General features: G+C 44.2%; 1 protein-coding gene across 7 annotated transcripts in view; it reads right to left on the reverse strand.

Annotated features, from left to right (window-relative positions):
- LOC142589798 (uncharacterized) overlaps positions 1-27,095 on the reverse strand; it is a 148,517-nt gene that overhangs the window by 96,299 nt on the left and 25,123 nt on the right. For 2 of the 7 annotated variants that reach the window (XR_012829946.1, XM_075701377.1), the window contains exon 2: positions 12,038-12,111. The exons of 4 other annotated variants lie outside the window; for them this stretch is intronic. The gene's annotated coding sequence lies outside the window, so the exon portion shown is untranslated. Of the gene's footprint in view, positions 1-12,037; positions 12,170-27,095 lie in introns of all 7 variants that reach the window. One more of the 7 variants, XR_012829949.1, reaches the window with a different exon arrangement.

Consider the following 27,095-nt stretch of genomic DNA (forward strand, 5'->3'; position numbering starts at 1 on the left):
GACGACACATCAAAGGCACTAGACTGTTATCAAGCAACGAAGGCGTTCGCGCAATCACTGCGTAGATCTTTGTCGTGTTCACTTTACCAGGACGAAGGGCAGGGGGCGCGTTAGCTTTATCAAAATTCTTACAGAAGCTGGGTAGGTTTCGCAATAACGCGTGTGAGCATGGCGTACAACAGGTGGCTCGCGCACTAAAATAAGCTCGAAGTTTGCGCCCATTTGCTCCGTCGAGTTTATGTATAAGCAGTGGCATAATAGCACACCACGATGGCTGCACTTTAGGCTGCACAATCGTGACTCCAGGGCCTCTTTAATTTTGCTTTTGCTTTTTTTTTTTTTTTTATTCTGTGGATTGCACACACCTGTCCCCATGGCATACGGAGGCCAGTCGCGCTCTTTTATATGGCCGCTCTACTTGATGCCGAGTACTTTTCTGAAAGTGCGAAACGTGAGTGCCGCTGCGGTACGTGCCTCATATGTAACATGAGCTCTAAAAGTGTCCGAGTCGGCTTGGGTGTAACCGCTCGAACACGCGTGTGCCACTGCTTGCTCGTTTCTTGTCTTCTTCAACAACTGGCAACCTTCGCCAAGTTATGTGTACACTGATAGCGAAGCTTCCATAGAAGCCCAAGTGTCAAGAAAATGAGGCTCCCTGAAACCGTTGCCATCTACGTACCGTGGAGGGACAACTAACAGCATGCAAAATATAAAAAAAAAATAAAAAGTGACGTAAGAACTGGAAATGGCAGTGACGTCAGTGTATTCTGCTGCTTGGCACGAATGTCTGAATTTCTTTAGCGTCCGGCATTAGGGCCACTACGACAACAGTTATTGTTCTTTTCAGGCTCAGGCGAGCTTGCGGCTCGCCTCAGCTTAAACGCCAGCGTGTCGTTTAACTATTAGGAGTGGCGTATGTCTTAATGTGAACGTAATTACGCTATTATAGACGGCGATTGCTCCAGTAGCTTCTTCAGGAAGGTTAGCCAATAGGATGGAATTAAATGACACGGCCAAAGAGCTTTCAAAATCAACTTCACTATTATTCACTTCACCAACATAACTGATCAAACAAAACATGTTTCAATTATGAAAAGCACTATGGCCAGCACACAGTCGTAATGCGTAGCAATTTATGCGAATCCTTTTCACACAATCATTAGAATTCCGTGCCACATCATGTACTCCTATGCAACAGTTATCAGTCGAGACAACATTGCCCCCACTATAATTTAGAAAACATTCCACTTACTAATTTTGCTGCCCGTCGGTCACTCAGAGCCTGTGTTACGGAGAGCAACCGAACATAGTGCGGCGTTTTTCACCCGCCGTGGTTGCTCAGTGGCTATGGTGTTGGGCTGCTGAGCACGAGGTCGCGGGATCGAATCCCGGCCACGGCGGCCGCATTTCGATGGGGGCGAAATGCGAAAACACCCGTGTGCTTAGATTTAGGTGCACGTTAAAGAACCCCAGGTGGTCGAAATTTCCGGAGTCCTCCACTACGGCGTGCCTCATAATCAGAAAGTGGTTTTGGCACGTAAAACCCCAAATATTATTATTAGTGCGGCGTTTTTCGCGGGGCGTTCCGCTCTTATCGTCACGACAAGACAAGCGCGCCGGATGCCGCAGCGTGAACTTGTACGATAACAAAAACTTGAATCCCACCTTTCGCCAACAAATGTGGTGCGCTCGTTCACGCCAAATTTGAAGCGAAGCGCACGCCACACTTTGAAGAAACACACGACGAAATAATAATAATAAAACTTCGACGAAACCGCCGCCTTGAAGTGAGCAACGGCATTCCTCACGACAGAATAGCTGGCTTGCACAGCCCTGCCAAGTCTTGCCAAATACATAATAAGTTGAGAAATGGGGAAAAGAAAGTAACATTTGTTCTTTCAGTGCAAGGAACATATTTGAAACGGAAATTTTACTCGAAAGCCAGCATTCTGATTAAAAATTTACATTTTCTTTTTCACATAGCTTCCCTAGTTTCAGTGTTTGTCCCCCCCCCTCACATGGTCGTGCTTCAATCGTGCACCACTAACCGATATCTCTGGCGATAGGTTTGGGCACGCTTTTCGTTCCAAGCTTCGCGACTTATTCAGATGGACCATGCCTTCGTTGTCATGTCTTTCACAGATGGCTCCGATGCCTATCATCATGCCAATGATCCCATAGTGCTCCCATCCCTCTGCGAAGGCGCTGACGGCACTGGCCCACTCCCAGTCGGTGCAGTAATTTTGGTCGCAAATTATTTGCCTCAATATATCGCGAAATGAAAACACGTATAAAGCTGCGCTCAAATTTCATTAAGGAGTACGTAATCGTCGGACAGACTTTTTTTTTAGTGGTGGCAATACGTTGAATCGTTATAGAAGTTATATGCTAAGCTTAACACAGTGGATATTATCGTGTGGTACATTCAGCATATATTTGCTCACCTTTGGTTGGAGCAGATATAAATTGCTAATGAGGGCTGCAGTATAGCATTAGGTTCAGAAACTGTCGTGTTTCTTTGTCAACTTAGCGCTTTCCACGGTCTGTATAACTGCGGGTAGGATTTTTTATTGACTAACAAGGTTCGTAGCTTTAGCTGTCTATTAAGTAGCCTGCGAGACGTCGTAGACAGCTCCACCAAGGATACAGCCATGTCGCAACATGATATAGAGCCAACGCGGGGGTTCTTGCAAAACGCCATGCAACTTTGGGATGCTGGAGTATCTGTGTATGGTACAGCCGGTAAAGTGAAAACCCGCTATCTATGTTAAAAGCTATGCTCCTTCACCCATTTCGATCGTATTTTCACTTAAGCTTCCCTTCGGTGCGGCACCTCTATGAAGCGAGATACATTTTTGGTGTGGAATCATTCTATTGATACACTTACAGCAAGATGTCGGAAGAAACATCCCTGAAGTGTGGAAACACAGTTGTAAGGAGTATTACTTGTAAAATAATTTGCGGTGGTTTGATGCGTAGCTCGGGTCCTAGGGTTGTCCGCTTCTCTTCTCTTGTGTCCGTCTCTGCGCGCCTTACCGTTTTTTTACCTTATGACTTCAACTGAACTCTTGTTGACTAGAAGAGACGTGAATTGGGCCTTTGGCAGAAAGCACCCTGGAAGCAAGGAACTGAAACAGGCAGGTAGTGCGGGCCACTATCCTCCTGTAAACGCTTATAGTGTTTTAATGTGTTAGCATTGTTACAGTACCTCCCGCACTTAACGCGGGCTATCGATCTAGCTTTGCATCTGGGTTTGTAACTGTGTATGCTTGTATCTAACCATTTGCCTGCCAGTTTGGGTAACTGGGGAGTATTTCGTCGAATGGGTAGCGCGTGGGATTTGAATTCTGAGGGAACAGGGTCAGAAACCAATCATGTGCAATGTGTACGCCAGTGCCACGCTTCAACTACCTCTATCACGCCTACATGGGGGCCGCTGCAGATGCAGGACTGGGTTGTTACCCGCTACTCGAAAAAACTGTTACGCCGACTAGGAGCGCTGGGTATGTGCCACTTGGTTTTTGCTGTTCTCTAATGAACCACTTTGATACCAACTTGAGTCACTAGGTGTATGCGCGTAGGCGTGCGCCCCTTTTCAATGAACGTCTTAGGCACTAACTTGAGTAGCTAGTTATTTGCTTAGGGAATGTGCTGCGCTGTATAGACGCAAATGGTGCCTTGAAATTTACCGATGCACAGCCTAACCAAACTCATGTCGCAAGGTTTCCTCCCTGACCAGTTGACACTTCAGCAGGTAGCTTAAATATCCACTGCGATGATGCCGTTCTTTAACGAACCCCTTTCCAGCTTCGGTCACGGATTCAGACATATTGCGTGTGTCGCAATTCAAGGCGCAATTCTGAGCGTTCGCAAGCGCCGGCGCACCAAGCTTCTCTCTCATCTAGTGTCCTTCACGGCTGTGCCACCAGATGGCGCATCGTATCCAGAAACAAACGCAAGGGTCCGTTCGCATCATGACGCGTTTCGCAGAGCTCGCACGCACAGACCCACCATGCATTTTGGATGCGACGCCCAGAATTCGCGAGGGCGTCGTTAGGAGGTGGCGAGAGTTTTTAAAGAATCTAGAAATAATAATGTCGCCGCAGTACACGCGTTTTGGATGGGGTCAGTATGTTGTGTCGCTATATTATATTGAGTCACTGCGTTAGGCGCATTACGCCGACAGTCACCGTGACATGGATTCGACGGAGTTTTTTGGGGTTTTGAATTTTCAGCAATTTGGAAGTACAGTTTTACTTACTACAGGCTGAAATACAAGCTTTTTTTTCACTTATTGTCTGTCACAAGGAACCATTCTTGCCATGTTGAACATGTTTGTTGTGCAAGGCCGTGACACACAATTGTGTGAACGGAATAAAACATGCACCTACAGACATCATAACACCTAAACAGGCAAATTTTATACTAGAAGGTCATTTCGAAATAAGGAACAGATAGCTGATTTGAAATCGAAGGTTTGAAGATGGAACATGCGGAGAAAACCAAAGGCTAGTCAAACCCAATGAGAGGCCCGCGTTTCTTGAAATTACCGCCCATATCATAAGAAGATAAACAAACATTGACACCAAGGACAACATAGGGGAAATTACTTGCACTTATTAAATGAATTAAAAAAGTCATAAATAAATAGAAATGAGAGTGAATGAAAAACTACTTGCCGCAAGTTCTGAACGATCCCACGTCTTCGCAATAAGTTTACAATGCTCCACTAAATGAGCTACCGCGGCATTGTTCTCCCATCTACTTTCTTGGGTACTTATGTTTCATACTAGAGCCATCTAGAAAGAGTAATCTCGCTGCAGTAGACGCGTTTTGGATGGGGACAGTAAGCTGTGCCGCCATCTTGAGTCACTGTGCTAGGCGCAGTGACTCAAGATAGCCAAGGCTTGCGAGCGCCAACACTCGTAAGCCTTGGCGGTAGACGCGAAACAGAGTTTCTGCCACAGGCGTCACGAGTACGTGATCTTTTAGGGTGAAGCAACTGGTCAATAAACCCACGCATGCTACCTGAAGGAGTCAATGATGCCGGAACGGAGACCCTGGTTGTGTAATAAACGAGAAGAAACGGGGTCAACCGACCGAGGGGATCAAATATTGTAATCAAAGGGGCCCGATTTTTATTTAATCATTCATATCATAAGGAGCTAATAAACACTGACACCAAGGATAACATAGGGGAAATTACTTATGAATGATTAATATTGGGCCCTTGGGTTAACGCCATTTGTTTTCGTTTATTTCTAGTATAGATGTGATTTCTGCTTTTACTTACTGTAAATGAAATCATCATATAAAACACAAATACTTTGAAGAAAAGCAATATTTCAGCTAACCACACTATACCTACGGATATTCATAGTCTGATCAACTATTTTGGATATAGCAGATATATTTATTTGCTGTTATGGCCATCGCTTGCAAATGTTGAAAGTACAGAATGTTTCTCTACAGACTGTAGAGAAGTGCTGAAACTCTACAGACTCTCCGGGTGTATTTATGCAGTCACCGTCGCCGTGATGTTCGGTACAAAGCCCAGGAGCCATAAATAACATCGTCGACACGCGCCGTAAAAGTTCGTGCGAGTAAAAGAGCGCGAGAGTGAGCCAACAATGCTGGCTCTATCTCCAACATGCAACAGAGGAAAGTGGGGAGGAAACGCGCCGCGTTCTATCGTGCACCACGTATATGGAGGAGGGAAGGAATGCGAGAGGCGTTATACACAGGTGGCCGCTCAATCTCGTGCTCACTAGGGATTTAAGTCAGGAGGTAATGCGCCAGCTTTCATGGCGTCCTAGGCATCGTGGGGGAGGGAGAGAGTGAGGGGGTGAGGGCGTTTTATTCTAACGGCTGACGCGCAGCGCCCGGTCCCCAAGCTGAAACCAATCTGCGATTGGCACAGAGCGCGGCGGGGCTGATAGCTTCGCGTGCAATGTGTTCTCGCTGTTCAGTTCATTTTGAAGCGAGAGACAGCACGAAGGTCAATTCGACTGCTGCAACTGCCGCACTTTCTGTCTACAGCATTTTCACAGAGAGTGTGCACGGTCATCGAGGAAGAAGTGCTGAGGTTTTCTTTTCCGCGCGTACCAACATATGTGTGAACTTAGTTAGTAGGCGAATATTTATGAGATTACACGACCGATATAAATACTATATTTATTGGTATAGCTGTATGCTAATTTGCTATCGCACTCGATGCTTATCCTTTCGGGTGAAACTGGGTCTTTTTCTAGCTAAAAAGACTATTTCAAGTTATCACGAACATTCGCTACGAGAACAATTTTCGGTTCAAGACAATGCGGACCAAGTGCGGCTTTGGAAAGTGCTGATCTCGTACTCTGTTAAAAAAAGTATGGCCCGCCGTACAACATAAAAAATGCCTGTGCCACATCAAAATTCCCCACAGAAAACAGAAATTAAATTGACGAGGATTACTTCATAGAAAATTCTCTTTCTTCATTGTGTTCCAAGGGGTATATGAAAGGGGTGACTTTGCAACTTCATCGGCATTTGCGCAAAACCGTATATTCAAGCAAAAATGTTGTTCGTTCTTGTCTCAATTTTTCTTCTACTATCAGCGATGCACGGAGGAAGCCGGCAATGTGCTTTTGCAGCCCATCATCGTTCGAAATTAGGGAGAATCTACAACCGTCCTACACCTCCAACTACTCCAAGACCTACCACACGTTACACCGTTAAACCTCAATATCGCAGTAAGCAATGTCTAATATTCTCTGAAATAATCTTAAACGCTTACACACACACACATATATATATATATATATATATATATATATATATATATATATATATATATATATATATATATATATATATATATATATATATGTATGTGTGTGTGACCACGTTGTAGAGACGATGACGGATGAAGCAACGTCCCCTGCCGGGGATGCTGAGTGGCTATGGTGCTAGGCAGCTAAGAATGGGGTCGCGGGTTCGACGCCTCGCCCTCGTAGCCGAATTTGCATGGGGAAAAAGTGAAAACACCGGCGTACTTAGCTTTAGGCACACGTTACAGAACCCCAGGTTGTCCAAATTTACTAGTTCTCTGCTACGGCATGCTCACAATCAGATCTTGGTTTTGGCACGTGAAACCGCATAATTTTTTTTCAATAAGGCAACCTCTAACTTTGAATCACGAATTAAACAACTTATCGGGTACACTTACGCTCAGCTAAATAAGTTATGCTGAAACCGAACGATAGGGCGAACAAAGAAGGCGATTTTCGGGAGTGTTATGTGCGGGAGAAGAGCGTCCGCTTTCTGACATTATTTATTTATTTGTTTATTTATTTATTTATTTACAGATACTGCAGCCCACAAGGGTTATTGCAGGAGTGGGTGAATACAATATGTGGAAAATGCAAATCACAATACAAAAGAAGCTTAGGTAACATCGATAAAGGCAGCACTGAATAGCAACCCCAAATTCTTTAAGTGGTAAACAAAGAATGGAACCAGGCAGGTCATTTCAGACTTCAATAGTCCTAGGGAAAAACTGTATTTAAAGGTGTTGGTGCGAGCAAAAAACACTGATAAGTTTAAGTGATTGCTGTTTCTCGTGATTAGGGGCTTTACACGGGTCAGATATGTATTAGGGGAGGCATAATGGCTGATGATGATGATGATGAATGTAGAGAGTGAAACAGAGAGTGTACAAGTTTCAGAGAATTAATGTGGCGACGGTGGGAAAGAGGCGTTAAATGGAGCATATGCAGGTGAGATGACGGTTAAAACATTGTGTCATAGCGGCGGTATATGAAACGATCCGCCTTTTTCTGAACAGATTCAATTTTGTGGATGTCCGAAATTTTGTAAGGGTTCGATATGGCAGTCGCATATTCAAGAATAGGTCTTACAAGTTTTTGTATGTAATGAGTTTAGTTTGTTTCGGGGCTGCACGTAGGGCTCGGGACAGGTAACGAAGTATCTTTAGCGCTTTTGACTAGACATGGCTAGTCGGAGGTTTCCGCGTAATCGGTGGTACCTGCGTGCCTTTCAGAAACTACTCCAGAAGTCGCTTCGCCCGTAGAGTCGATTACAGAAGGTTCCGTGACAAGAGCCAACGGATAGAACCAGCGATAATATTATAGAAACTTCGGATACAGAAATGCGCGTGTTGCTCTAGCCATCAACTTGAAACATTTGCCAGCCGGCGCAATGCGGTCTGCGGCAAAGTTGATAAATACACGTGGAAATGTTCCCCTGATATAAAGCATCGTATTTCTACTTCACCGAGAACGCTAAAAGAAAAATCACAATCACCATAACCAAATATAAGAAAAAACAACCATGACCCTCGTTCTAGAGTTCGTTATCTCGCGTAGAATAACTTAAAACGCTTTGATTGGATGACTTCAGGTCGAGCGGGGAACTGCTACGGCATAGTCATTTCAGCATAGATTACTGTAAGCAAGACTAGGGGCGCGCATAGCTGTTTCCCGCAGCGAAGAAATAATCCCTGATTTGGGAGGTATGACTCCTAGAAGTGAAGTGAACATGCAGGGTTACTTCTAATTTCCCTTGCCTTTACAGCGTTTCGGTGGCATTTGTCAGTTATTTCACGTTGGCAATTTTTTACACGTGTGCTCGCAAGACAGACGCCAACCAATGAGACGTTTATTAATTGAGACTACAGCAATTTAAAAGAAACAGCCCAAAACATTGACGGTTGCTATTCACCCGCACTTTATTACGGAACCCTACATATTAATCTTAGACAATGTTCTGACAACAAAAGCTATCTGTATTTACTTCTTTAAATGGAACCAAGTGAGTACAGAAATTACCTTTTGTATTGAATAGTTGATAAACAACTACTGTTAGCTAGTTTCGACTCACAAGGCTAGAATTTGTGTACCAATGTTGTGAATATATATATATATATATATATTGTAATGAAGAAGAAGAGCACAAGAACAAGGCCAGCCAGATCGTCTCTTCCATGCCTGCTGTGCAACAAGTGGGCGAGCCGGATCGCCAGTGCCTGGCACGAGTGTGAGCCGTTCGGGCAACGAGCTGTTCCTGCTCTGCCTCACCTACCTCCTCGGTTACGAAGAGACGATACCCGCGGAATTGTTCAGCGCACCCATTACAATATATATATATATATATATATATATATATATATATATATATATATATATATATATTATGGGATTTAGCGTGTCAAAACCACTTTCTGATTTAAGGCACGCCGTAGTGGAGGACTCCGGAAATTTTGACCGCCTGGGGTTCTTTAACGTGCACTGAAATCTAAGTACACGGGTGTTTTCGCATTTCGCCCTCATCGAAATGCGGCCGCCGCGGCCGGGATTCCATGCCGCGACGTCGTGCTCAGCAGCCCACCATAGCCACTGAGCAACCACGGCGGTTAGCATGAAACATAAGCCGCATTTTTGTTGAGTCACGTCCTAGATACTCTGCACTGATGGTCACAGTGATGCCCCGTACTGCAGTGCCCACTCCTATTTCACATATAATAAGAAGCCTACAAACAACGGTGCCCAGGGCAAAATAAGGAAAATTACTTGTACGCATTAATTTATTTATAGAAATGATAAATAATGGAAATGAAAGTGGATGAATAAACTGGCTGCAGGTGGGATACGAAACCACATCTTGGTATTACGCCTGCAATGGTCTTATCAACGGAGCTACCGCCGCACCGTTTTCCGATCCATTTTCTAGGGTATTTATATTGTACTACTAGAAGCAACCCAGGGAGTGTTAGCCAGCGCCACCACTCACAAACCTTGGCGGCGGTTGTGGTACATCCTTCCTGTGGCAGGCGTCTCGAGTGCATGACCTACTTTCGGGGACAGCAAGTGGCCAATAAACCCATATATGCTACCTGAAGGCATGAGTGATGCCGGATTCTGGACCCTCGTAATGCTCGAGATTCGAGACCCTCGGCGTTGGCTAAAACTCCCGGGGCTAGTTGTAGTAGTAAAAGATAAACACACCATAAAGTCAATGGGCAAACGGCGTCGCAGCAGCTAAATTGTTAAGCGCACTGCATGCGTAATGTTAAGACCTGGTTTCTTATCCTACGAGCGGCCAATTAATTTTTCATCTACTTTAATTTATTTATCCTTTCTTTACTCAATTGGTTAGTACAAGTAATTTCACCTATGCCGTCCTTGGTTTGTTGGCTCCTTGTGATAGATAGATAAAGCTCAGGCCCCTCGGTTCCCTTTCTTCTCGTTTACTCCTTTATACTTAATTTGGCTGAAGAAACTTTTATGCGAAACGTTTGTTTCAATGAAAATATAGTGTTCTACTTTATTTTTATAGCTCTAACTACGCGCTGTAAGAATCCGTGACGCCACCGCAGTTTCGCGGGGAAATTCACGCGTTGTGCTGCCACCTGCCTTTTTTTTGGCTCTTTTCGAGATCTCGCAACTTTTCTCGTTGTAACCCAGCGCGATTGTGCTACTGAACAATCATGATTCACTAGTAATACTAAGTAACAATTCTCGGAGTTTCGTGTCTGTTTTCAGTGGAAATCACCATGGTTCTTTATGTCGAATGTCATGCATTGCCTAATGAGGAAAACATAGCATGTTCATTGTATACTTAGTGTATTTTGAGTTGTGCAGTGTCTAGGGATGAAATATTACAGTCTACTGTACTCATCTTGCAGATGGCTACGGAGGCTAAACCAATACCATTCATGGTGGATCGAGATACCCGCACAGATGGAGAACTCGACAATATGCTTCAGTCTGCAGCCCTGCTGAGCACAGAAGGAACAAATAATAAATATTGTTTGAGCACGTTTTAAAAACGATCTCGTTTAGTTACCTGCATAGTACGTAGCAAAACTAGTTTCTGGCAGGGGTATGCCTTGCATGCCCAAGATACCTGTTTAATTTCTGGTATTATGACAGTTTGTAGCAAAGATACACTCCTTCCGTCGTCCAGTTAATAGGAAGCATTGGGCTAATTGAAGATTCACCGCATGTACCAAATTACTGCCTAGAACTACAGATACGTAAAAAACTAGAAACAGTCCATTTAAAATCAGAAGGCGCAAGATCACAAATAGCAATTGGTTTGTTGGGCACCACGCAAAAAAATTAAAGGTGACACAAATAGCGTAATACAACGTGAGTGATGTAGTCATCAACACAGTCACTTGTATAAATAAAACAAGTGGTGTGAACATGATGCCTGGCATGGAAAATACTTCCCGCAAAATACGTCGCTACCAAAAAGATACACAGTAAGCATAAAACGAAAAATGAAAATACAGATACTGTGGTGCCAAAACTGTGCGACATTGTTGTTATCGTGTCACCGTGTTAACGTGCGACATCGTGTTGCTTCTTTCCGTGAGCTTGCCAGTGATATGGAAGCTTTACATGATTCTGCATGCAAATTAACACATGGCATCTAGGAACCGCAGTCCAGCCTAATTTTGTTAGAATCACAGCTTGCAGTGTCACCTACATCTTGTTCTTAAGCAACATCGCCAAATAATTTCGATAAAGTGTCACAAAATGTACTAAATGAGTTCACTTAGAACTTTATGCGCAAGCATTCTGAAAAACTATATACTATGGTGGAATGTAACCACCAGCAATAACACTGCCTAAATTGAGAGCGGCGATCCGAGGGCCAACTTTTGTATACCTTCCGAATTCAGTGCTACATGAGTGTTAAGGCCAAATATATTTGAATTGATCGTACAATTTAGAAAGAATTGTTGCTTATAAATTTGCACTCTAATTTAGTCGCGGAAGTAACGCCTGTATACTGAAGTGTCGTCGCTTGAAACAAAAACTGTTGCAAAGGTATGAATCCCAGTTAATTGCCACAGCTTGCATTCACGCCGGTAGCGTGATGTCAAGAAAATGCGTTGACGAAAAAGAAAGCGAAATGAATTGGACCACTGCTAGCTGCATCCATTTTGTGTGGTCGTTTTGTACTGCTGTGTTTCTTTTTAGTTAACAGTACCATTATGAAAAGTAAGCTATTCAGCCAGAACACTCACGATATCTTCGAGGTGCCGTTGTACGATTGCTGTTCACCCTTGTAATGTTTGTCTTCGCAAGTTTTCTCTGCAACCTGAACGAGTTATAATTTGTGACATTGCTCATTTCACCATATAATAAAAGAATACATTCTATGGGGAAAAGAGAGGTAAATCGCCGGAAGAGTATATAAAAAAAGAAAAGTCAAATTTCAGTGCAAGAGCAGAAGTAATCTTTTTTTTTACTCAATTTACATTGTGCACAGACAGGCCCATAAGTGTGTTAACAATTAAGCTGGGTTTTTTTCGCTTATTGGCTCTCTACTGTGAGAAATAGTTTCAAATTGGAAATTATGGCCTTTCTTGTGGTTTTGTTTATTTTAACGCGAAAAGACTACATGCCCCATGACGCGAAAGTCCGACTTCCTATCGGCGACGTGGCCGACAGACGGTACTAAGTACAAAAGACGGTGCAAGTAGTAAAAGCACGTCACTAATGTTCAGGCTGTCGTCAAATTTGTCATACAGTTTCCGTTTTACAAAGCAAATTATAAGCTTTGCGAAGAAACCTTACTAGATTCCCGTATGGGTGGGAATCGAACCCGGCCCTCCATGGTGCGAGACGAGCAGGCTTCTCCGAGGACACAGGGGCTCCACAGTTCTGGCTGACTAGAGGTGTGCATAGTATGTGCGTCAGTGGGCGCGCGAAATCACAGCCAAAAGGGAGGGGGTGCAACGTCTCGAGTATGAAATGAGCGAGCTGCCTCGCGCGCGTAACTTGCAATACTGATTTCATCGGTGCTGTCTCTACTGCGATGAACCCTGAAGCGTCTACTTCAGCTGGAGCTTTCCGGCGGGTGCAAGATTGTCTAGTGGGTTCAAGCGAGTGAGACTACAGACCTACCATTAGAAATACGAGATCGCATAGCTTGAAATAAAGTTATTTGTTCTGCATCAAAATGATACGAATGCTTCAGGAGTGGGGCCTTCGTATACGCAACCACACAAACCGAGTCCGCCGAAGAATTTGTAGGCATGTCGGAAACATCATGCGAAGACATTTCACCAAAGCGACTATTGTGCTTTCGCATTCGCACACCTAAGCAGTCTTAAGTGTGTCTGTCAATTCTTTCTTTACTATAAACCATTCCGTAGACAGGGCGGTCGTGAGCACATGCTATTGGCTTATATAGGCAAAAACAAAAAGAGACCGAACTCCTGCAACCCTTCCACTGCTACTAGAAACAATACTGCTTGTGGTAAGCAAACATTTTCTGGCATATTTTTTTAGTCTGCTTTAAAACTGCATTACAAAGGCTGTGCATCAGATTTAAGGTGAAAAAAATGCCACACGGAATTCATTTCGGACAATGTCCTCTGAGAACTCATGCGCATTTCTGCAATACACAGTGGGCAAAGATGTAGAATCCGCATAAGGCATAGATGTTCTCTGCGTAATGTCATTGTTAATACGATGAGGAATAATACATCCTCTTTATTCAGAACGTTTCTTGAATATATCAGCGGCCTATGCAGCAGTGTATTTTGATGAAAGAATTTTGCCCGGGACTGTTTGCTGTTTAAGATGGAGGTATACGGAGCGATAAGATAAGTCTACGTATTTTGCGTTAGCAGCAAGTGAACACTACCTCAACCGTGCTTGCTTTGTTCACTGCGTGTGGTGTAAATATTTAGATTTACGCTTCACGCTCTCTTTGTACAGGTCTCTCACGGTGATAGTGGCAAAATAATGTGTCCCTTGCGCACTATGAAAACACAACCGTGTGAAAAATATGTTATACTCGTCCATTTAAATAAATGAACAAATGCAAAACAACAGAAAACGATAAACTGAATAACTATTTTTAGAATATACACCCAGACTCCTTACCAAGATGAAGATCACATTCTCCCGACAGTGCTGACGAAACATATTGCCGATTTTTTTTTCCAGGGAAGCTCTAGACATTTTTGCACTTCTCCTGGTAGGTAATCTTATTGAACTAACTATAGGCATCCTCACCGGCCAAAAAGAAAGAAATTCATCGGTGGCAAAACGAACAGTATGCTTAGAATTTAAAAATGCCCCTGCTGTAGCAGCTCTATTATTTACTGTACGATATGAAGTGACTTCACATAAATGAGGTCAAAATTGCCCTCGTTACTTATCTTGTTAATACTATCGATTATAAGTGATTCAATAAGACGTGACGATGGAACATTTATTTCACACTAAACCATCAATTTCGTCGTTATTTGGTGAATGACAATATATATAATTGCTGAAAGAACTGAAATGTGGGCGAGATAAGAATCTATGGTTGCCTGAAACTTGAGAAAAAAGAGGATACGGAGGAAAGCCACAGAGGACGTGCACTACTTCAAATCATAGTTTAATCTAGGAAAACTACGCCCATTCATTATTCGACACATATCAAACGAAAAGTACACCATTGCGCAAGCACTCTCCAAAAGGGTCATTGTACCATCAGGGGGCGTTTCCTGGTATCACGCCCATTGCCTCCAACATGAGAAGTGTGACGGGCATGAAGCGTGTGACATAGAATGTGATGTACAGTGGTCCACGTTAGCGACAGACAGTGAGATGTATCTATTATGAGAGAAAAGCTGCGAGGTCGGCCTGATTAAACCTCGTCAGCGACAGGTTCTTTGAGGATCGACGCATAACCAGTGCGTTTGTGGACCTGTTCGCTAAATCTAAGGTTGGGAAGACATTTATTATTGTCGACACAGGCCTAGTGCATTTCTTGAGCAGCCTATTAGAGCATCGGGTTCCTGTCCTTGAGGAAACGGCATGGCGCGGGCTCGATTCGATCCAGCACCGAAAAAATTCAAGAAATTGTCAGCAGACAGTCTGGGGAGGTAAGCGGCACTGAATTTTTGTCATTGTAGAAATGCAAGTTGGCATCAAAGAGTTTCATTGAGGACCAGCACAGACCGATTGACACAAATCAGTGCTCCTAGTCGGCATCAGTGTTTTGTTGAAGCATGGTGCATACCACGTTCAACTTATACATAGAAAGAGGTTCCACGTTGCCCCACACTCGTTCGCTCAAAATCGACCCACGGTTGGTCTTGGCCCACGGTTGGTCCTTTAGCATATCATTCCGATGTTTAACCATTTGAAGTTCGAGTACATGGTGGTCCATATTGGCGACAAAGCGTCTAGATAGGAGCGAACATAGTGGAATATAGGCATACTTATACCCCTGAATATACCCAATGTACCTCAAGAATGCGGTCGCGTTAAAGAATCAAGGTCCTATCTAAAAGCACACCCAAGAGCTCCGTAAATTTTTCTCGGCTCTTCCACATTGCGTTGGAGCCCCTTCTCAATGCACTCGGGAAGGCGGATGGAGTTTCACAAGCCCTATGCGCCGACGACATCACCTTATGGTGGCTTTGGTAATTAACAAGGAGACAAAAAGAAGCCTCCCATGAGGCGGCAGTGAGAATATTGAAGCGCCAGGAGACTTGTGGACGAAAACATGCCATTGAGAAGCAGGTAATATTTTCCCCAACCGGAGTCACTGAGTAGCCATTGTCTAACGAATAGAGCATCGGGCCGATCTGCTGAGGGAATCAGTTCGAAAACAATACATTGCAACATCTTGCCGCGCTGGTTATGCGACACTGAGTAGGAGCCAACCTCTTCCACGCCAGTTGCGGTCACGCGGTATGTGACACTGGTTATTATCCAACCTCTTTCATGCTAACTTCGGCTACTCTGTATATTAGACTGGGTATTAATCACTCTATTTTCGCGAACATGCCTGAGTGGCTCTTTGCCACTCTTCATTGAACTTCGTTGAAGTTACGATGGGCCGCTGCGTGTGTGCCACGTAGTAGGTGCCGCTTTTATTGAAAAAAAAAACAATTCTTGAAAATTTCGATGGTGCTCGGACGAATCGCTGTTCCGTCCTACACATAGGCATTTATTCTGCTGTCAATATATATTAGCATACGGGCCACCTGACGACTTAGCGTGGGCAACTCTAGAAGGCGCAGCTTGTCCGCACAGAATCAGAGGCAGACATTCGACCCATGCTTGCCTGGATGACGACAACTGAATTAAAGAGAAGGCCGAAACGTCGGCTGTGATGCTGTGGATGGTGTGACCACGACGATGCGAAGTAAGAACGGCAGTTGTGATGATTATTGTGTAGTCTTGACCGGTGGAAGAGAAAACCTATGACCACGAGAGTGGAAGCGACGTATGGCCAGAGCGAATCGAGATTGGAACTACTCGAACGGCAGCTCGCTGACCGGCGGTTCGAGTCGCGATTTTCTACATCCGGGCGTCCTGCAGCCACCTGGTGGGACCGATGTCCCGTTCTGCACTTGCTGCTCACCCGCCGACCGGCAGCTTGCTGTTGTAGCGGCTTGGTGCCGTATTTTATCTGAGGGCCTGGTCGCCGCGGTGTTCGCCACCTGGGACCTATGAGGCACCCGCCTGTTGAGCAGGTGACCCGATGTGCCCGCAGCCTAAGGCAACTGTGGCTGGCTATCCATTGACGAGCACTGCAGTGGCCTGGTGTTCTGGCGGCCTGCTGTACATTTCCACTGCTCCTGCTACATCATGGTCTGGTACAGACCAGCTCGGTTGGTGCTGTACTCCCGACTACCTCGCGGAGCGTCCACCAGAACAACTGTCGCGGCAAAGACGACGACCCACCGCCTATTAGGACGATTGATGTGCCCTAAGGTGCGTTAGGAATTTCAGACATTCCTAACTATTAGGATTGTCATTGTTGTGTTGTTTGTCCAGCACGTAAATTATCGTTTCTGTGGAGTAAAGTCTGTGTCGTCCGTACAGAGCACATCACTGCCGTGTTAATTCTTAAAGATGCGAGGCTAGTATAATCTATCCTATCAAATCGGGTTAAAAAAATAAATTCTGATTGGAGTTCTCCTTCTCGTTAACTTAGTTTATACAAAAGCCTGCAAAGGAGGCCGGTAGCTATACGTGCCTACTGCATACCGCTTTTCGGCAGTCTCACCATAGTGAGTCGCTACATAACTTCAAGGCAAAACGCAATAATGACAACATTCATCGTGAGACGCGTTCTCCTGGACATCTTTCAAATCTTGCAACATGCTCACGACCCTGCTAATATTAAGATATTTCGAATATGAAAACCCATTGACTTGTGTTCAGCATTATCAGCGACAAATGAGAAATTTTAATTTCTAAGAACCTTACATTGCAAAAGGCAGTGATATGTTTTGCGTTGATCTTACAGAGATGTACATGTACCCTACTTCTTCTGAACTTTCATATTTCTAGCTACAGTACGTAAAAACTTTAACCTGAATTTTCTATTAAGCACAGGATGTTTTACGCTGATTTATTGTAAGACGCACATAGAGAATACGTTTACTCTGACCGTCTGCTATTTGCTTGCCTTTTGTACTGTATCACGTCACTGCGTCCCCCGGAACTACAGAATATAACTTCCCGCACACAGCATACAGCATGCGGTGGTGTTACGTGTCCCGCTTTTCATCTCGTTCCAATGCTTGGCTCAGTATGATAAATCTGCTTCTATAATTAAGCTAAAATATATAGCGCTTGCCTTACACAAGTACCATGACTTAAGTGCATTCTCATGTCTCAAGAAGCCGTATCTTATTTTTTTATTGAGACAGTTGTGCAAAGCCAGAACAAAGCAATAACTTTTGTCTCGCTTATGGACCTACGTGGCAGCTCCACACACATCAGCGTTTTCCTTGTTTATTTGTACCATGAGCGTAACCAGAACGCCCCGCATCTTTTCACAGTTTCCATGGCAGTGTTTTAAGAATTTTCTGTTACTCATTCTTTAATTTAGCAATCGCTAAGCTGAAAAATTAACTTTCTGGGCTTGCTGCAATAAATAATAAGGTTTTCCAAATTTTTGCCTAACTGTGCTAATATGTCTGACATGACTGTATTTCGGCACTTTTTAATCTGCCATGAAATATAGTTTAAACACGTTTGGCTTCGCCAGGCTCACTTTTCGACATATTTGATGAAACCTAATACTAAATAATTAAGCATTTTTATTTTTGATGTTATCATCTGCACAATGTAACTCAGATATTTACCTACGGGATGACACACGTTACAATACAAACAATTTATCTTAATAATATTTCGTGCCATCAATTGAGAGGGTAATGCAATTGCCTAAAAATGGAGGCTGTTATAAATTGCGAAAGACAATTTGGTTTCATAGGCTTCAAAAAGCACCCTAGTCAGAACGCGATCTCAAACATTTTTCACCTCTTCCTTTCAACGACAATAAAATTGGTTTTGTATAACTGTATTAGTTTTATTACCATCAAGTCATTTTTCACGTTATACACGAGTGGAACATACGAACAGGACAGCTAGATTCAGGGATGAAACTATCACACATTAAGAGTGAATATACGGAAATGAGATTGGGTCATAATAACCACCGAAATTCAATATACATAAATTATGCTTAACGCAATAATGCGAGAGTTCCGTTGGACCTGCGTTTAAAGCGACAACGCAGCACTGCAATGTTTCAAGACAATGGAGTTCGGAGTATCTGCCTGCAGAATTGTGAACCGGGCGAGTTAATGCGCGTTTATTACAAGGAAAAGCGCGAACGGACCAAAATGAGAGGCGTTCTGTGTCAGGATATCATTGTCCTTTTGCAGGTATTCTAACAATGAACTTTTGCACCTGTGCAAGGGCGGAGGTCTAGTAAAGGTCGAGCCTGTCGCACAGCACCGAGGCATGCCAGGTTTATTCATAGCCGTGGTGGCTCACAAAGGACCTGCAGGCAAACCACTGAGGGCATATGGCTTACAGCGAAATGTTGTTAGAACGTGGGTGTATGCGATCTGGGGAACACAAACTGGTAGCAGCGTCAATTCTCAGCGATGCCCAACGACAAGGGAAGTAAATATATCAGTCAGAAACAAGGAGCTGAAATATCATCCATGCGCTGTAAAACACTAATAAATATCTTAGTCTAAACTACTTTCTAATTATGAAGACCCGTATATGCAGTGACGAGAATGCTGGAAAGCGTGACCAAGATTTGGGCACTTCGCCGGTTTTCTAGTAAAAGGCAAAAGACGAGTTTACAAGTAAAAGTGCGCTGAAGATTGGCGAGATTTAAATACAAAGCTTCAGGTGACGGTTTTCGGCATATCAGTAGGTTAAGGAAATATTGTGGAGGTCATTTCCAGGAAAAAAAAAACTATGACATTCGGAACTGAAGAAAGTATCTCTAAAGAGCGTCCTCGCAGTAAAGTGATTTCAAACATTTCAGTTATTTAGGTGCGCGGAGGAAGGGCACTAGATACATCCTAACAGCGTTCCCATCTGCTTGACGTCGATTGAACATGCAAATGAGATATATGTTTTTGCCATGTAATGCGCGTGGAATTAATGCTGCGACTACAATATAAGCGCACATTACCGACTTCGGTAATATGTTCCAGAAAGCTAGATATATATTGAGCATACCTGAGGCCTTACATATTGCACGACAGAGTAAATTTGTAAGAGCTTCGAGAGTCATAACCGCCCCTTTCATAAAAGAAAACGAGCAAAGTCACCCTAGACGTATACTTCGCGTCGCTTCAGAGTCGTCACAATTGTGACAGACAAGTATGCCTTCGCACGCTCAAAGATTTAGTGGTGAAAAGTGCTGGCCCTGTTTTTCCCATGCGCATTGAAAGTGGGCTTTAATTGCTTTTTGAGGAGCTTATACAGGCGACTCTTGAATAGTCGCATGATCTGAATCAATGGAAGAAAAATAAATAGAAGAATGCGTAAAGTAAAAAAATATGGCAAGGGTATTTTTCGAGGAGAAGACTAGGCTTAGCTGTCCAGCATTAAGGAAACGGTAAACGCGACTAAGAAGAAAAGGAGTAGAGAGGAAACAAAGAGGACGCAAATGCAAGCACCTCTGTAGAAAGGTGCCATGAATTCATGTTTACTGAAGCCAGTCGTGCTCAAAGTGTACAAAGCTGCATTCACTTCCGTCTCCACTGAGGCGCGGTGGTGTGTTATGTTTCAATATTTGCTTCACGCGCAGTGAACTAACGAAGACTAGTCAATGCACTGAATCGTTCATGATATGGGAAATTGCACCAACGACGTTAGCAGAATAAATAGTTGATATTGTCTTCGCAGCCCCACAGGTCATATGAAGAATTGTTCGCCATTTCAAATATTTGTAAATAATCTGTTGTTAAGATAACTGATAACAGCACCAGAACGAATGAGATGCCACATAGTTTGGGAGGGTGCTTAATGGGAAATAGTGTGTCTGACACAATCAAGATTTCACGACGTTACCAAGAGCGTGCCTGTTTAATATGCAAGAGCAGGCGTTAACCTATTTCTTCCAAAATTTACTTCGTATCTCTGCACTATGACTGGCGTCGCGTGGCTGCCATTGCCCTCTCGATGCCCTTCGCAGTTATCGCTGCAGAAACAGTCAATTATCTTGGGGACATTAAAGCTATGTAACTGTAATAATTCAGTATTGAAAGAAAATTGCATACTGATATCTTCGTAGACCGCCCTTATTTAGACTATGAATGCTAGGGGAGGCTACTATCGGAGGCTGCCAGCATACAACATTATAGTCCTTCGGAAAGACTAGAAGCTATACAAAGAAGGTACACACAGCAAATGCTTGCAAACGTTACGGTTCAGCATGGTAGAGCTTGTATTTTCTCCGAGAAACCATGCTTTTAAATAAAAGTGAGTGTTACTTTACATTACGTATGCAAAACACGCGCAATATTTATCTTGTTTCATAACACCAGCCATACCATAAAAACAATCTCGTCATGCTGCATCTTCGAGTGTGATATCTGCAGTACTCAACCAACCAGAGTCTTACGGCATTTCGAGGGAAACGTCCAGAGATGCAGCAGATCCTTTTCTTCCTGTTTCCTAATTTTCCACAGGATATGTCTTTGTGCTCATTGTCTCTTTTTTTCCTTTTTACACCTATTCACTCTAAAGTGGACGCTAATTCCGACCACATAACAAGCTTAACTACTTTTCATCTCTCAAAAAAGACAACCACTTTCTTGTCTTTTACAAACAATCACATGTGACTCCGGCAACTGAAAATTGCAGGCGTTCATTTGTTATATAATTACACTTTCCATCTTCCTACGGCCATTCGTTTTATTTCATCCCGGGGACACACCGAAAGCCGATCGGTCATCTGCATCATACACCATATACTTGCATGGCACCGAAGTTGCATCACAGCACTTTAAAACGAAAAACATCTAATAATCACTTGTACTAGGCCGTCGCAAAACGATAGGAGAGCCTGTGCACTTAAAATATGATGGAACACTAAGCATCTTGTGTTGTCTTTAGGATTTATACATTCGTGCATAGATTATTAGGTTTCATGAGATTTTCGCATTTTTCTCGCATATGTATGAATTGGCGCCACCCCCCATTAGCTCTCTAGTAAAAACCAGTACATTGTATAAACGTCCCTGGCGTTGCAATTCATTACGCGTATCGCGCTCACGGACTGACGCACATAGTTGATTGTGCTTCGCAATATAAGCATTACCGAAGATGCGGAGGATGTGGTAAATTGACCTAACAGGAATGTTGTGTGTAGAGGGGAAATGTGCATAAGTTGTGAATGCGTGGCAGTACAGTTAAATTCACTTTCACACACATTTCGTAGCAAATAGACTCCTCGCAAACAATACCATAAAATCTGAAGAAAACATCTGATTTTCAAGCATCCATCCATTCCCGGACATTATTTCCTCACTTTAAGCGCACAAATACACGGGTGACTGCGCCTTTCCAAAACAACTTGGCTTCAGTCGACGCGATGGTACACCAATTGCACAGAGGTGGCTACAACACAGATTAGCCCATGTTACACGCTCCCAGAATGCCTTCGAGTTGCACTCAAGGCAGATTCGTGGGTGCAAAGCATGTTTTCAGTCGCTCAGAAGACAAACGTCAAGTTCTTCAGCTCCTCGGCGTTATCTTTTACGCGTGCTGCCGGCGCAAGCAAGACACTCTGGTGTTATCACTATCGGCAATAGCTCGTCGCGTTTTCGGCAAGCGTGAGTACCAAAATAAGGTATATGTTGTTGCAGGGCGACAAAATGCGTCACTATTCAGCATCTCCCACTAAAATTCAGTACACGCAAAACTAACTCACCAAGGCCGGCTTGCCTTTTGATAACAGCTTCACAACCCCAGGCGTGGCGAGCATGCCTCAGAAGTATCCCAAAAAGTTACGAAATTATTTACAATAATTTTGCGGGTCAGAGAATGCGACACGAACTCCACCCAGTAAGATTCAGTACACGCGAAACTAACTGCGGAACACAGTTGACCTGCTTTTCACTAACTGCGCCACTACGCCGAGCCTGGCCACTGTGATTGAACAGTACCCCAAAAACTAGCGAAATTAGTTGCAATAATGACTGGGGTCAGAGAAAGCGCCAAAACTTGCCCCGGCAAGATTCAGTACATGCCAAACTGCGTCACACGGCCGAGGTGCTTGTCGTCACAAAGTCAGGAGCGGCGAGAGTGCCCAAAAACTGCCGAAAAAGGTTATAATAATGCTTGGGCTCATAGAAAGCGTCGCAAACATCTCCCAGTACGAGTGCTTAACTCAAATTAACTAGGCTTGGATGGCAGAGCTGTTTATCGATAACTGCGTCACTATATGGGGTCAGTTTGGTGCAGTAAGCCTGAATGTGCTTGAAGTGCGTCACAGAGTGTCAAACAAAATTCCTCACCTGGCTGTAGTCCAGTAGTGCCGCGGTGCCGCGTCGAAATGCAGACGGAACGTGAGAAAACGTCGGCAGCCCGACAAACGGGCTACATCCAAAACAGACGGGTCGCCGAGCACGCGAGCTTCACATGCATACGCTGCCAGTTTCGCTCGCTCGTATGGCATGTCTGGCGCATGACGTATGCACGCGCGTCTGGCGTGCCGCTAGCTTGTTGCTAGGCAACGCAAGAAAAGTCGCAAAGTATAAGTTAATTTACACGCAAAACTTTTTTAGTTTTAGTGGGAAGCAATAAAAAAAAATAATAAGTTTTCTGTAAGTTCATTTCACATTCTTTTTTTCTGATGCTCGCGTCAACTACCGGATAGAGTTGACACTAGGCGTAACGTGATTCCTGTTGCCAGTTTTTGCCGAGTGTCCCCTCTTCTTGAATTTCTTTCTCTATAGTGCAGTATCAGCGCCGGCCACTCCAAGGTAGTGTGAAAGTCCAGCGGTGGCGGCTGCTGAAGGCCCGATGGCTATGCAGTGGCCGTTGTAGCCTCCTTATCTGACGATGTCTAGATCATCTTTTTCCAATCGCTTTGGCACACACTCTCATCTATTGATCGGTAGCGAAGCTCCAGCCTGTTGTAAATGTGGAGAGACACTGACCGTCCTCGATGTCCTGCTGTTGTGCCGGGAAGCGGAATCTCAAAGAAAAAAGCGCTTCCCTCTGGCGTATCGACAGCAGATCCCTTTACACCCATGTATGTTCCTTAGTGCTGACCCGCTTTTTAACCCAAAAACAGTCTTTAACTTCTCACAGGATGTTGACGCATTACAAATACTTGGCCCACAAGTTTCGTAGCACGGCCTCTAATCAGAGGCTACTGCTGCGAAAACAGCGCTTTGTATAGCATTTGCCTCCGGGCCCTTTCACTTAAGGACCTCGTTTAGGCAGTAGTGTTCCTGGCATATATACATTTTTAGTACCTCACACCTTCATGGTACAACTTTTACGTAAACAGCACACCTCACAAGCCATTATCATTATGTTAACATGTTCATATCCTGCGCCTTGTCTGATGCCTCTATACAGCCACACTATGTGGTCATCGACAGCCACCATACCCTTTGTTGTTACTTTTCTCACCGAGTACATAATACCATTGCTTGGCGCTCCTTGGCCATGACTGGCCCTTGCGCCACATAACCCTATACGTCATCATCATATGCAGAAGGCATTTGCGGTGAGAGCCTCAGTGTTTGCGTGTACTTTTATACATGTACTTTTATTTGTTACCATGCCCCTCCTGCTTGGGCCACACGGCCTGCAGTATGCTGTAAATAAATAAATAAATAAATAAAATAACGCTTTAAGCATATTCAGTGCATTGTTCGCTTTAATATTGAAACTGTTTATTTGTGCTAGAAAGTCTGGCGTCTTATGAAGCATAATGCCTTAAAACTTCAGCTCTTTTTCTACTGGTAGAGCACATTCGTGCATCTTCAGGACAGAAACTGCATATGAGCCCCTTCATTGGGAAAAGACCACAGCGACAGTTTTTTAGTGGAGAAACGAAAGCCCTTTTCGGTTGCCGACTGTGTGAGCTTATTTAATGGAATTTGTACTTGCCGTTCAAGGCTTACTATGTTTGATACTCGGCACGCAATCTTTAGATCATCCACGTTTAATGGAGGCATGAGTGAAGATGGAATTATTCTATTTACAGATTACAGATTTCTGCATACTAAGCACATAGTTTCGCTTAGTATGCATCCCTGTGGCACACCATTTTCCTGGATCAATATGCGTGAAAACGGTGTTCCTAGACTGATATGAAATGTTCCATCAGACGTTACTTCGGCTACACATTTTAGCAGTTTTCCACGGATCCCTAGATCAGCCACATCGCTTAATATACCAAAGCTTCAAGCAGTGCCGTACGCCTTTTCCAGGTCAAAGAAAACTATACGGCAGGGTTTTTTATGTAGAAAAGCACTCTGTATTTCATGTTCAGGTCGGACAAGCTGTTCAGTTGTTGAGCAGTACTTTTTATAACCGCATTGGTGAATGGGTGGATGGAAAAACTTTATTGTGGTCCATTAGGTCGCGCTAGTTTCCTATCCTGAAGCGGGCCGCTCCCACGTTGGGACCGAAAGGGCAAGCCTTTCAGCCACTTCCTGGATCCGTTGGACTGCCATAGCTGTTCTTCGAATGGTAAAGTGTGTAGAGGTGTATCCCACCGCTCTTGAATGTTGTCCTTGTCACTGCGTAACGCACAGCAACGCCAGAGCATGTCATTAAGAGGTGTTCTGTCGTTACGTTTATCGCATGTTGTAGGTGTAGAGAACTACGGAGAGGTTTTGTTGATTAGAAGCGGGTTCGAATAAGTTCTGGTTTGCAAGAGCTTAGCGTTATTGCCTGAGCTCTCCTTAATTTACTGTGCGGAGGGGGAAGACCCTGCGTCCCAGGTAGGAATGCTTGATTAGCTCGTTGTAGATAACGAGGTGGTGCCTGCAATCTGGAGACTCAGCATCTTCTTGCCTTCTGGCTGCGCGGTTGGAAAATCTCCGTGCAGAATTGTAGGCAGATTCGTTGGGCTTCGTGGGGCACCGGTGATTTCTCCCATATGAGCAGGAAGGCAGATCATCGTGTAGGGTTTGACAATATTTCCATCGAGAATTTTCAAGGCATGTCTCGATATGACTCATTTCTCAAATGCTCAGACGACTGCCCTAGAATCAATGTGGATCCTGGATCTCTTAAAATCTAAAGGTGTTAATGCTATGGCTACCTGTTCTGCAATTTCTGATTGTCTGGCATGCCTGGAAGCCGAGTTGACGACTTCACCTTCGCCGTTCAGAAGGACCACTCAGAAGGCTGTCTATATGAAAGCCGCGTCGACGAATGAGCATTCTTCAGCCTGATTTCTAGCTTTCTCTAGTAGGACTGTGGCTCTGGCTTATCTTTTGCCCACAATATGATTGGGGTGAACATCCCTTGGAACAGGCATGACTGTGATATTCTTCCGCAGATATTTGCGAATGTCTCTGTGGTTATTATGTAGTTATGTAATTGGTATGCAAATTCGTTTGAGGATGTGTCTTCCTGATCGCATGATGTAGAGTCTAATGAACTCAGCTCTTTGTTGTGCCTCGGCTATTTCGTCCATTGTATTGTGCAGCCCTAGTTGCATATTTTAATTTTTCTGTACATAGGTAACCCAAGAGCTACCTTAATTATCTTTAAGTATGCATTGTGTTCGTCTCTTTCGGATCTCTGCTACTAGTGTATGGCTGCTACGTAGGCGACGTCTGATGGCACAAAGGCATGAACTAGTCTGATGACGTTGTGTTCTCTAAGCCCATGTCGGCGGTTAGTTACTCTTTTGATAAGCCTGAATATGTTGTCCACTTTCTTAGCGACATGTAGAATCGTTTGACTACTGGATCCATTGGCTTCTATCCCCAAGTCCAGGATGCGGATCGAGTCCACTCTTGGGATGACGCTTCCCATCCTGGTATAGAGAGTTATGTCGTGTTCCCCAGGAGGATTAAGCCATCCCTTAGGTTTGCGGCCTCGTCTCGTAGGTCGGTATAGTAGGAGCTCTGACTCCTTGGCTGAGCATCGAAGTCCTATCGGAATAAAGTACTCTTCAATGACGTTTACGGCGTCTTGTAATGTTTGTTCTATTTTTCTGTCGCCGCCTCCAGTACACCGTAACGTGACGTCATCCGCGTCAATTGCGCATTCTACACCGTCGATATATTCGAGTCTTCTGGCGAGGTCTACCATGGAGATACTGAAAAGGGTGGGCGAGGTGGCCGCTCGTTGGGTGTGCCTCGGTTACCTAGCTTCATTGTACGTGATGTTACGTCCGCAGCCTTGAGCGTGGCCAACCATCCACTGAGACTGGCTTCCACATAATGGTGATAGTGGCTACCCAGGTCGAGGTTCGAAACAGTTTTGAGTATAAACGTATGGAGGATATTATCAAAGGTTTTCTCCATGTCTAGTCCCAGTAGTGCTCTCCTGTCCCTAGTCTTGCGGCTCATTTTTATTATTCTCCAATAGAAACATGGCATCTTGCGCAGATAGACCAGGTGTGAAGCCGATCATCGTGTGAGGGCAAACATTGTGCTCTTCCAGCTACCGAGAAAATCGATTTTATATTGCGTCTTCAGAAACCTCGCACACGCACGATGTGAGTGAGATCGGTCGTAGATTCTCGAGCTCTGTGGGTTTGCTCGGTTTTGGAATTAAAATGGTGGGGGCAGTCTTGCATTCACCAGGAACGTCATCGCA

This window comes from Dermacentor variabilis, chromosome 8, assembly GCF_050947875.1.
Source record: "Dermacentor variabilis isolate Ectoservices chromosome 8, ASM5094787v1, whole genome shotgun sequence".
In the NCBI taxonomy this organism is placed as follows: domain Eukaryota; kingdom Metazoa; phylum Arthropoda; class Arachnida; order Ixodida; family Ixodidae; genus Dermacentor; species Dermacentor variabilis.